A 10,473-nucleotide genomic window follows, 5' to 3' on the forward strand; every position below is an offset into this window, starting at 1 on the left:
CCTTTCATTACGGCACTGCCACAACACTGTCACATACACGCTGTGGTGTTTATCTCTCGTCTGTCTCCCGGAAATGGTTAATTTACCTTCCCTTCCGTCACTTCGCGCAATTTTCAGCCGCCACACAAAAAAAACTTCATTCAGGACTATAACGACACTCTGACGGTCCCTTGTCCACCGACGAATGCTCCTGAAGCTCTGCCGTGGCAAAGTTCACTCGTGGCCGTGATTTGCTGGACACATCGCGTGACACTGACACTCAAAGTTTTGGCGCCACGGGAGGGAAAGTGTTGAAGGAATCTTAAATATTGGAGGAAAATATCGTTTCCTTAACGTACGTACTTATTTTTCAAGAAAAGTCTACTGATTAGTAGTGAGCGTCACCTAAACAATTTCATATTAGGAATAACTGTGTGAACATTAATTTGGAGATACAATTAAACCAGCGCAGTGACGCATCGCCTTAATCACGCACACACATAAAAAAAGAACTTAATATGTCATTAATATATTCAAATAACTATAATGACTGGTTTTCGAGTTCATAAAATATACTCGTGTGAATAATCACCAAATATTATTGTCCTATTTTAGAAAAATGTCGATATTTAAATAAGGCTTGACACGAAGCGGCGCCAGGCTGAGCTGTGGTTCACACGGAACTATTTTTAGTTACTGTTCCCGGCAAACGGGAGGTGCCAAAGAAACTATTTAAAGCATACGTGTATATATGTGTGTGTGTGTGTGTGTGTGTGTGTGTGTGTGTGTGTGTGTGTGTGTGAAGGATAACATAATTACCATCAGAAACTTTAATCAGGGCAGACAACAAATTCAATAAGAGTCAAGCACACTCAAAATCTAAAACGAAACGAAAAACCAAGTAAAACAAACAATTTTTCCTCCATCTCGAAATAAAAATAAGTGAAATGAAAAAAAGGCAGCTTTTTTTTAGTATGGCTAATACTAATGCATTTCAAAGTTTGGTACTGAAGTATCTTGGTAAGCTGCGACGAAAGTAAGATGATTTAGCGTTACTTGGATGGAATTGGAAGCTTCTCGTCTTGATAATTTAAATATTCAAAATTCTAAAGTTTTACTACATGCCATTACAACTTCGGAATAACGCCATTCGCACTTTAATAAGGTTGTTAGCTCATGGTCAATAAAGAGCTGCCGAAAAGGAACAGAAAAATTTATGGAAAGATATAACAGGTTGATATAGGCATATATGTTAATTGCAGGGGTGGGAGTAATGCATCAAAATCTAAATACAAGACGGGAGAGACTAGCGTATTTTAATATAATAATTTATAAGTCATTCCACTTCCCCCAAGAGCAAAGGAAAGGACTAAAATACATTAAAAAATCTTCCTTCTTGCACAGGAATAAAAAGTCCTGTCAGCTGCTCCGGGCAAATCCATCTTCCATATTCATATTAATAAGCTCTTACCTATACATGCATATACGAATTCATATCTTACCCTGTGAACCTGATAATTGTAAGGAAGTCAAAATGAAGTTATACGTAAGAAAGAATTTGATACAAAGTGGATAAGGGAAGCAATACACGGCAAACGGCATAATGAACGCACGAGAGGAGGAAGGCTTGATAGAAAATGCTGTGCAAAGACCAATGAAGACCAACTGAGCAACGCAAACTAAACTAATCCAACTCGACGGCAAACTTGGAACGAAACTCTCCACTTGACATGTTCAACCTTTCCTCCTCAACCTCATCAATCTCTTTTTACTTTACTTCCTCTCCCTCGTGCTTCTCTTCTTCCCGACAGATGAGGCAGAAGAGTAACAAGAGAAAGCGGCTGGAAACGAAGAGGAGGAGGAGGAGGAGGAAGGATAAAGCAACACTTCTGAGATCATCCAATCTCTTATACTCAAAACTCACGTAAAACAGAGCGAAAGATGTTTGTTGGAAGAGAGAGAGAGAGAGAGAGAGAGAGAGAGAGAGAGAGAGAGAGAGAGAGAGAGAGAGAGAGAGAGAGAGAGGGAGTAAAGGAGGCCGGGATTGTAAGGACAGGGAAAGATATTGGAGGTAGAGGCGTTAAGATAAGAAAAGGTTGACTGCAGTGTTGTGTTGTAGTTATTGAGTGGCGTTGCGTGTGCTGAGGTGATAATGCGTTACTGCGGAGGTCTGGTGTGTGTGTGTGTGTGTGTGTGTGTGTGTGTGTGTGTGTGTGTGTGTGTGTAGTCAAGACGTAGTAGAGTTCTTGTCACTCATTTACTTTATCAAAGCACGAAGAAAGATATTTGTTTAGGATACGTGCCCAGTTCATCCTGACGTGCAGCTTCAAATCCCACGAGCCATCGACAAAACACCTCAGATTTACGTGTTAATTGTTGAGGCTGAGCACGTAAAGGTTCTCAGGTTAGCATCGATGAAACAACTCGTCATTTTACACAACAACAGGAATTCGTGATAATATTTGATGGGTGTGCTTGTATCGCTTTCATAAAATGTCAAAGTTTAGTGCTTTTTGTTTCCTTTATTGGATTATTTGTCGGAGAAAAGTGCTTGAATTCGAAAGACTTACAACAGAGCATTCGTATTACCAGAGGCCAGATGCAATTGGTAAAATACTCTCTGCAGTATCTCACGTAACAGAGGCTCCGCTACAACCTGCCGGTATCAATTAAGAAACACTGATATTTGACACCGTTGCAAACCATAACACGTTTTGCACAAGGATAATAATGCAACACCCTTCCGATACACACACACACACACACACACACACACACACACACACACACACACATACACACACACACACATGCCTAAAGAATAAACCGTTTATTATTATTATTATTATTACACACACACAAGGTCTTACCGCCCCACAAGCTCCACACAGTCACATCACAACAAGTCACGTAAGATACTCGAACAAAGCAAATCAGCATCACATCTCCTTGCCTCCAGTCACCATATTGCACTTTCCTTACATGTCTAACCCCGAGACACAGGCAGGGAGTGGACGGAGCAGATCGCCACGACTCCGCGTAAACTGCAAGCGGCCACATGGAAAATCAACGGACTAGAATTCAGGAAAATCCTCAATTAACGACGTATTCTTGTCTGGCGGAGCGTAGAGGGATGCTTGGATTCAGGATTCCCAGCCTGAGAGGAGGGAGAAATGGCAACGTTTTGGTCTACACAAATGGAACCTTCATTTGAGGTATAAAACATAACTGTTGCTGATACGAGAGACAAGAGCATATCCCCCCCACCACCACCCAAGAGCCCTCCACGACCAGCACCCGAGGGAAGCACAAACTCTACACAGACAGATGGAATGTTTACTTAGGGAACAAATAAAAGAGAGATTAGTAAACACATCCGTCATTTCTGCTATTTTGTGTGGCAATATGTAACGTCCTCTCTCTCTCTCTCTCTCTCTCTCTCTCTCTCTCTCTCTCTCTCTCTCTCTCTCTCTCTCTCTCACACATAATAGGCACACTTTAAGTGATTACATTAAGGGAAACTAGGCGTTTGAGGCCTCTTATCAACCTATGGGGACAGTGTTGGGCACAGTCACCACAGAGTCAGAGTTAACGGAGCGTGGTAGTGTTTAGAGGCCTTAATTAAGGCAGTACTCACCGGGGCGTGAAGCGTTGACGGAGGCACAGCACAGCTCTTGGCTGCATCCAACACACCCGCGCCACAACACTGCATGTCGGCCTTTTCAAATTAGTTCACATTATTTTCACGGCACTTTTTTTGCAACAGTTCATCAATGCCTTTGCATTTTTTTGTCTTGTGGTAATCTGTTGGCAGTGTCTGCTGGAGGATGGATGGTGAAGAGAAAAACATTAACTTTTAGCAGCACTCTTCCAGTCAAGGATACGGACTCTACGTCTACATGAAGTTAAACCAATTTTGACTAACATTTTCCATTACAAATATTTTACGTTATTATTTCAATTTACGTAAATAGTTGCGTTCTAGTTTGAACTGCAGTGTGAGAAATCAAAATATGAAAATCAACGCACAAATAAACAAATTCGCAACAACCACAGTACACTTTGCTTATCTAAATGACATTCCGACAGGTTTAATTACACAACAACATGAAACTTTCCACACTGCAGTTTCGCTGACAATGCAATAAGCGCTTCTCATAGAACATCATACACACAACACACAGAAAAACTAACGGCCGTATGTGGCTTTACAAAAATTAAACAATGAACATAACAGTAGATTTAATATGAAAACACAAATACTTCCATACCTCTGACTTTTCACTGAAGACACACTTGTCTTTCTCCGGTGAAGACAAGCAATACTTCGTGGCGGAGAACACACTCTCGTCCTGCTTCAAGATACCGAGCACAGCGGCAAGACTTCCTCTTTACTGCGAAATACTCGTAAAACTTCTTTCATTGACAGGCACAGACGCCCCCGCCCGTCCCGCCGTGAGGAACGCCCCTTCTATTTAGTATGACTTAATTAGTGGCACGCAGAAGCATGTGTTGGGGTGAGCGCCGTTACAGTCCCTTAAAGAGTTTGAGATAACGAATGTATCTTGAATAAACAAACACGTGAGTATAATCGTGCGTACAAACCCACATGCCTTCAGTGGGCGGATCAGAGCAATGATAGATCACACACACGATCACCAGAATATCTGGCCACGTGTACAGGGACGTTTATGTTCCCTTCCAGCCAGGCGGCTGTGAACCGTGAACACATGCAAATATTGTTGTGACGAGATCGCGCTCAGGCACGCAGACATACGTGCAGCGCGAGTATTCTGTGCCAACGAATGGCAATGTCCTCGGGGAAGCAGGATCGTTAATAATTAAACACAAAAACACAAAGACCACCACGAGGGACATCCGATATAACAAAGACTTTCACGCGTGCGAGAACGCGACAAACGACTCGACGCATTGTTCGTGTTGAGCGATGGCGCGAAAAGCAAACCACGAAGGAAACATCGCGATGTAAAAGAAGAAAACAACAACTCAGGAACACTTACGTTTGGAGGCACCAAGGGAAGCACGTGACTGTAAAGAGACGAAATAAAAAAAGTATTAGAACACATTCTCTACAAACTGTATATCAGAAAGGAGACACACAAAAGAAAAAAAAAAAAAACTAGCTAAGACAGTTATCAGTAAAAAAAAAAAAAGTGTAATGCTACTTTTCTCCAGAGATAAAGAGAAAACAAAGGAAAACAATCGTATTACCAAATTTACATGTAATGAAAACTTTCAACTGTCAGTATTTGTACCAGTCAATTTGAATCAATCAATCTGTTTATTTATCGATTTATCTATAAGTATATCAATCAGTGTATCTATATATTAATTCATTAGTCTGTCTTTCTATATATCTATCTATCTATGTATATTTTTTTACGATATTCTAGCGATTTACTTACAAGTTTTGGGGCAATTATTGTAACGAGAACAAAAAGCAGTAAGCAGAGCGGAACAAAAAGTTAAGATCATGTAAAATATGAGCAAAAAAAAAAAAAATAAATAAATAAATAAATAAATAAAAAAATAATAATAATAATAAATCGCCAATCAGAACAAAAGAGAAAACAGAAAACAGAAAAGCACAAAATCAATTGAACATCTGAAAAGGTACAAGAATAAAATCAAATAATCACACACAAAAAAAAAAAAAAATAGAAACATTAAAAATAAAGAAAAACAAGACTATGTATAAACAAAATAAACAAAATAAAACCCCGTGGTGAAACAACAAATGACATCACAATGAACAAAAACAACGAACGACCAGCGTCACCAGCGAGCGTAGATTCACCAGCAAACCGACCTGCGTGTTTATATTCACGGTGTAATCGACCTGTGGATGTGCCTCGTATTAGTCACTGCCTCATCGATCCACCTGTGTGTGTGTGTGTGTGTGTGTGTGTGTGTTTAGTAGACAGTCGCAGCATCCATCCATTCATCCATTCATCCATCCATCGGGGCCTGGCAGACTATTAGTGTTCTGTGCCTCCGCCTCGCTGATTACTACCGCCTCCCTCAGCCGGGCGAGCATCGTGAAACAACAGCACCGCCTCAGTCCGCTTAGCTTCATTTACAAAGGAGAACAAATACACATCTTTGCAAAATTAAACGTGTCAAAACCAAACCTATCCAAGTGGAAGGGAGAGGGAAGGGAACTGAAAGGAAAGTGAAAAAGATGAAGAAAAGATGATGGATGTGGAAGGAAGGGTTGAAAGGGAATGGTGTAAGGGAGAAAACGGAAGTAAGGGTCTGGGGAAAAAGGGAACTAAAAGGGGGAAAGGTGGAGGAGAGGTGGAGATGCGTGAATGTGTATGTGGAGGGAATGTGGGAATGGGTGATGTTTCAAGGCATGTTTTCAAGGCGGGGGAAAAAAAAAAAAGATGTGAAGAAATAGCGTAAGAGACAGCAGCAAAAATATAGAAAGGGAAACTATAACGAAAGGAGATGAAAGGAAAAACTGAGAGAAAGAAGAGGGGGAGAAAATATGGTGGCGTCTTTCAGGTACGCAGGCAAGCAGATAGACACACACACACACACACACACACACACACACACATAGTGACATTCCTAATATACCGGTAGAAAAACAGTGAACATCTTACAGTACTGCTAAGTGAGATGAAAGGAAAAGCGGCAAGTCCTGACAGGGTTTACTTCTTTCTCTTTTTCCAGCTCCACTTCTTTTCCCCACTTGCTTCCTCCCTCTCCTTCAGTCGCTTCCCTTGCTTAGCCTTATTTTTTCTTCTCCTGTTTCACTTATTCACCTTTCCCTCTCTTGCTCTTTTGCTGTCCCTTTTTCCCTTGCTTTTCTTTTCTCACTTGCTTCTTTCCTCAGTTCCACCTCCTCTCATATTTCTTATTTCCTTCTCCTTGCTCGCCACTTTCTCTCAGGTCTCTTTTTCTCTCCCTCCTCATCTTCTCGCTCTCCAGTCCTTACGCTGTTAACCTTCCTTCACCTCCCCTTCAATTTCTCATTTCCTCAGGTTTCCTCCCCCGCATCTTGCTTTCGCTCCCCTCACCTCGCCTCTGCTTCCTCGCAAAGACAGTGTGGAAGGCGGAGACTCGTTCGCTCGCGTGAGACTTTTAATGAGTTTCGTGTAACTTTGTCTTTCGCTGTTGGAAAAAAATGGGTGTTAATCTGTGCGGTGATTGGCAGCGAGTCCCAACTGACCGGAGATGACATGGTAGGGAGACTAGGTGCTCTCTCTCTCTCTCTCTCTCTAAACATTTATATCTTCTTCCTAGACAACAGTTGGTATAAATTATCGTAGTTTTCTCTCCCTTTATACAGTGAACATTTTCTCTCTAGTATTTTATGTAGCTAGTGAAGAGAATCGTAATTAAATCAGTTTCGCTAGGATCTGAAGGTCTGTTACTGTTTGAAATTCACTTATGTTATCTCTGTTCTCTCGCATATTCTCTCTCTCTCTCTCTCTCTCTCTCTGTCTGTCTGTCTCTGTCTCTGTGTATTAGTGATGCAGCACTGATGCATTTCCGTTCCCGTTATCGGACATCGCCAGATACATCCCTCCCTGCACCTAAGTGGCATCGTCCATTATTCATACGTGTCCAATACAACAAAGCATCAATATCACAAACCCCCACTTGATTTCCTGTCCACATTTCCTCATCCATAACCTGAAGCCACGGTGGAAAATATCATCTGTCTTTAAAATCCGGTTGACACTCTTACATCTAATGCTCGCACAATTTGTTGTGGTACATTTACTTTAGTTACTCCTCAGTGACCAGCCAACTTGTGGTCGCAGTGAGGCCCCGAGGTATCACGGCGGACCTGGCTTAGTTTCGTCCGCCGTTGCACTACAAAGGTTTGCTGGGGCCCTTTATTGTTACCGAGGAATTTATTGCCTCAGATTGGCGGTGCTCTACGGGTTGGCGGTAAAATGATTCACTTGTTTTATATACAACATTTGTCTGTGTATAAGTGAGGCTTGTTGAAAGTCATAAAAGGAGATAAATGTTCGTGTAAGTCGGTGCCAATTGAGTATTTTCAAAAGTGCATCAGTCTCCAAACACATCAGCAAAGCAAAACTGCACGGCACACAAGGCAGAATATTTAAGAGGTTTCTGTGTAAATCGGATAAATTTATGGTGAACTGCTCAACACGTCCACGGGGAATCCAGACAGAAAAATTGCGAAGAAGTTTGTAAAGTTGGATAGGCATTAGGGATTTGGAAAGAAAACTAATGAAAACCTTTAGAAAGTCTTGTGTTGTGAAGTCTTCCTGAGAGGAAGGAAGGAGTTTGGTGGCGTAAAGTTAAGAAGAAAGAAGAACAATGACGCCGAAACAAAACTGACAAAGAAAGGAGGGAATGATGGCGGAGTATATTAAAAGAGTTTGAAAAAGAGTTGATTACTACTGATCAGTCTTCTGGGGCCACTAATGGGGCGTTTGCTGCTTCCATAGTGAAGTTGTTCAATACACGACATGGGCCGCCGCTGCTGCTGTTGCTGCTGCTGCTGCTAATCAAACACAAAAACTTGCCTTTAAAATAATCTACTTCACATAAAAATACTGTGGAAACTTTTATAGCAGGTTATTCTAAATTTATATCCATGATTAAGTTAATATTTATGACGGTGATCATGATGGTAATGATGGGAATATAAAATTACAAGAACAAAATTGATTCCAGCTTAGGATAAAGATTACATGGAGCAGGAAATTACTCTCCAACAACGCAACAAGTATTTGAGGTAAAAAAAAAAAGAAAAAAAAAAACAGTAATAGCAAAAAATAATACAAATAATGATGGTGAAGAGATGAAAGCAACAATAACGACAACAATGGAAAAAGCCTCGTTAGCAAGTAAATAAATTCCGGAGAGAGTAAATACTGCCAAACAAAATAATACCTTATTCAAGAGCAAAAACCTTAAAAATCAGCCAAAGCGGATACCTGCAATAAAACTCAATCATAATATTGCAAAAGCCGCAGTTCGGTAGTTTACTTTTGACCAAAACTTGATCAAAAGGCTTAGAATTGAAGTGGTCACAGTGGGCAAGTCTCATTCAGCTCCCCTCACAGACGATGGAGAAAACTCAGAGCAGGTCCCTGGTGAATGTTACTTAGTGCTACACACGCCACACACCGCCGCTCCCAGGGCAAAGACACTACGCAGACCGCTTCACAAGGTTACTTAAAACATCGGAATGAATGGACGTTAAAACTCCTGCAGTGTGGCGTGTTGGACTAAGCGTTCCTTGCCACAGACTCCCCCGGCAAGCGTGGTGTGGTGCTGGCTTAACACTCACGTTGTCCTCACATTCCCACAACTGCTCGCCTCTTTCTCTAGTCGACAGAAAGAGATAAAAACAAGTTGCTCGAAGGGCCTTGTCTTGTAGGATGCTCGTTATGGCTAAGAACAATGATGATAATAATGACAATGGTGATGGTTATGGTAGTGGTGGTGGTGGTGATACTGAAGATGATTTTCTCTCTCTCTCTCAGACACTCAGACGGACAGTGAACTAAATGACTCTCTTTAACTTTCACCTCGGGCCGCTCACCTCTCCACCTCTTCCTTCTCACACCGCTATTCAAGGCCGAGGAAGCGAGATGTGGCCTCTCACTCGCTCACCCGCTGGCAAATCTCCACAATCTTGCTTCAGAGCCTCGAGTAGTTGGCCGAGAGACAGGGAGGGAGGGAGGGAGAAGAAATCATCTGGCAGTGTTTAGCGAGAGGCATCTGGCAGTCTTGAGTGCTACGTGTGGTCGTCGGGGGAATCTGCTGTCAATTCCCAGTCTTTGAGGAAGAAGAGCTGGGTTGTAAAATATTCTGCGAGAGATTCGTGGTCGCTTTCTCATCCGCCGGAAACGATCCTAACTGCATCTTTTCAGGGTTCTTGCTTCTCTGCGCCTGATAGGATGAGGCTGGTGATGGCGGTGGGCAGGCAGGTGAGGGCCAGGCTGACAGTGCTGCTGGCCATGGCTCCCAAGAGGCTTCCGAGATTTCGCGAGTTGCCTTATTTATTTATTTGTGAATTTGTGATGCGGCCAAGATTTCTTCCTTCCGCTTCCCGCTTCCCGGTTCCCGCTTTTCTCTCTCTCTCTCTCTCTCTCTCTCTCTCTCTCTCTCTATCGCTTACTTTCCTTTCTTTTCCATTTCCATCCAGCGTTGCAGTACATTCTTGCCGTCCCATAACCACTGTCCAGCCAGCCACACACTCACGCTGTCTTGGTCCTGCAGCGACTACACTACATTACACTGAACGACTTGAGACTTCAGCTCGTGCACCGAATTGTGGGCAGAAGGCGTCTGAACCATTTGCCGCCCAGAAGTACGTGGGGGAAATCTGTGGCCGCTACCCGAGATGTTCTGTCCAACACATTCGGTCACCAGTTTTCTTAGTGACGGTCTCCCGCCGTGGTCCCAAAATAGCCCAGAGTGTCGTGGTTCCTTGAAATGCAAAAATATGTCTTGGGTCCAAAAAAACATAAAAAT

At 42.3% G+C, this 10,473-nt stretch overlaps 2 long non-coding RNA genes across 2 annotated transcripts in view; one reads left to right on the forward strand and one right to left on the reverse strand.

Moving 5' to 3' along the window:
• The window catches only part of LOC135110580 (uncharacterized), a 75,974-nt gene that overhangs the window by 531 nt on the left and 64,970 nt on the right, over positions 1-10,473 (forward strand). The window lies entirely within an intron of this gene.
• Positions 2,173-5,030, reverse strand: LOC135110779 (uncharacterized). Its single transcript, XR_010273420.1, has 3 exons — positions 5,001-5,030; positions 3,617-3,799; positions 2,173-3,136 (listed from the first exon to the last, which is right to left on the reverse strand). It is a non-coding gene; the product is annotated as an uncharacterized LOC135110779 (long non-coding RNA).

This window comes from Scylla paramamosain, chromosome 20 (assembly GCF_035594125.1).
Source record: "Scylla paramamosain isolate STU-SP2022 chromosome 20, ASM3559412v1, whole genome shotgun sequence".
NCBI classification, from domain to species: Eukaryota; Metazoa; Arthropoda; class Malacostraca; order Decapoda; family Portunidae; genus Scylla; species Scylla paramamosain.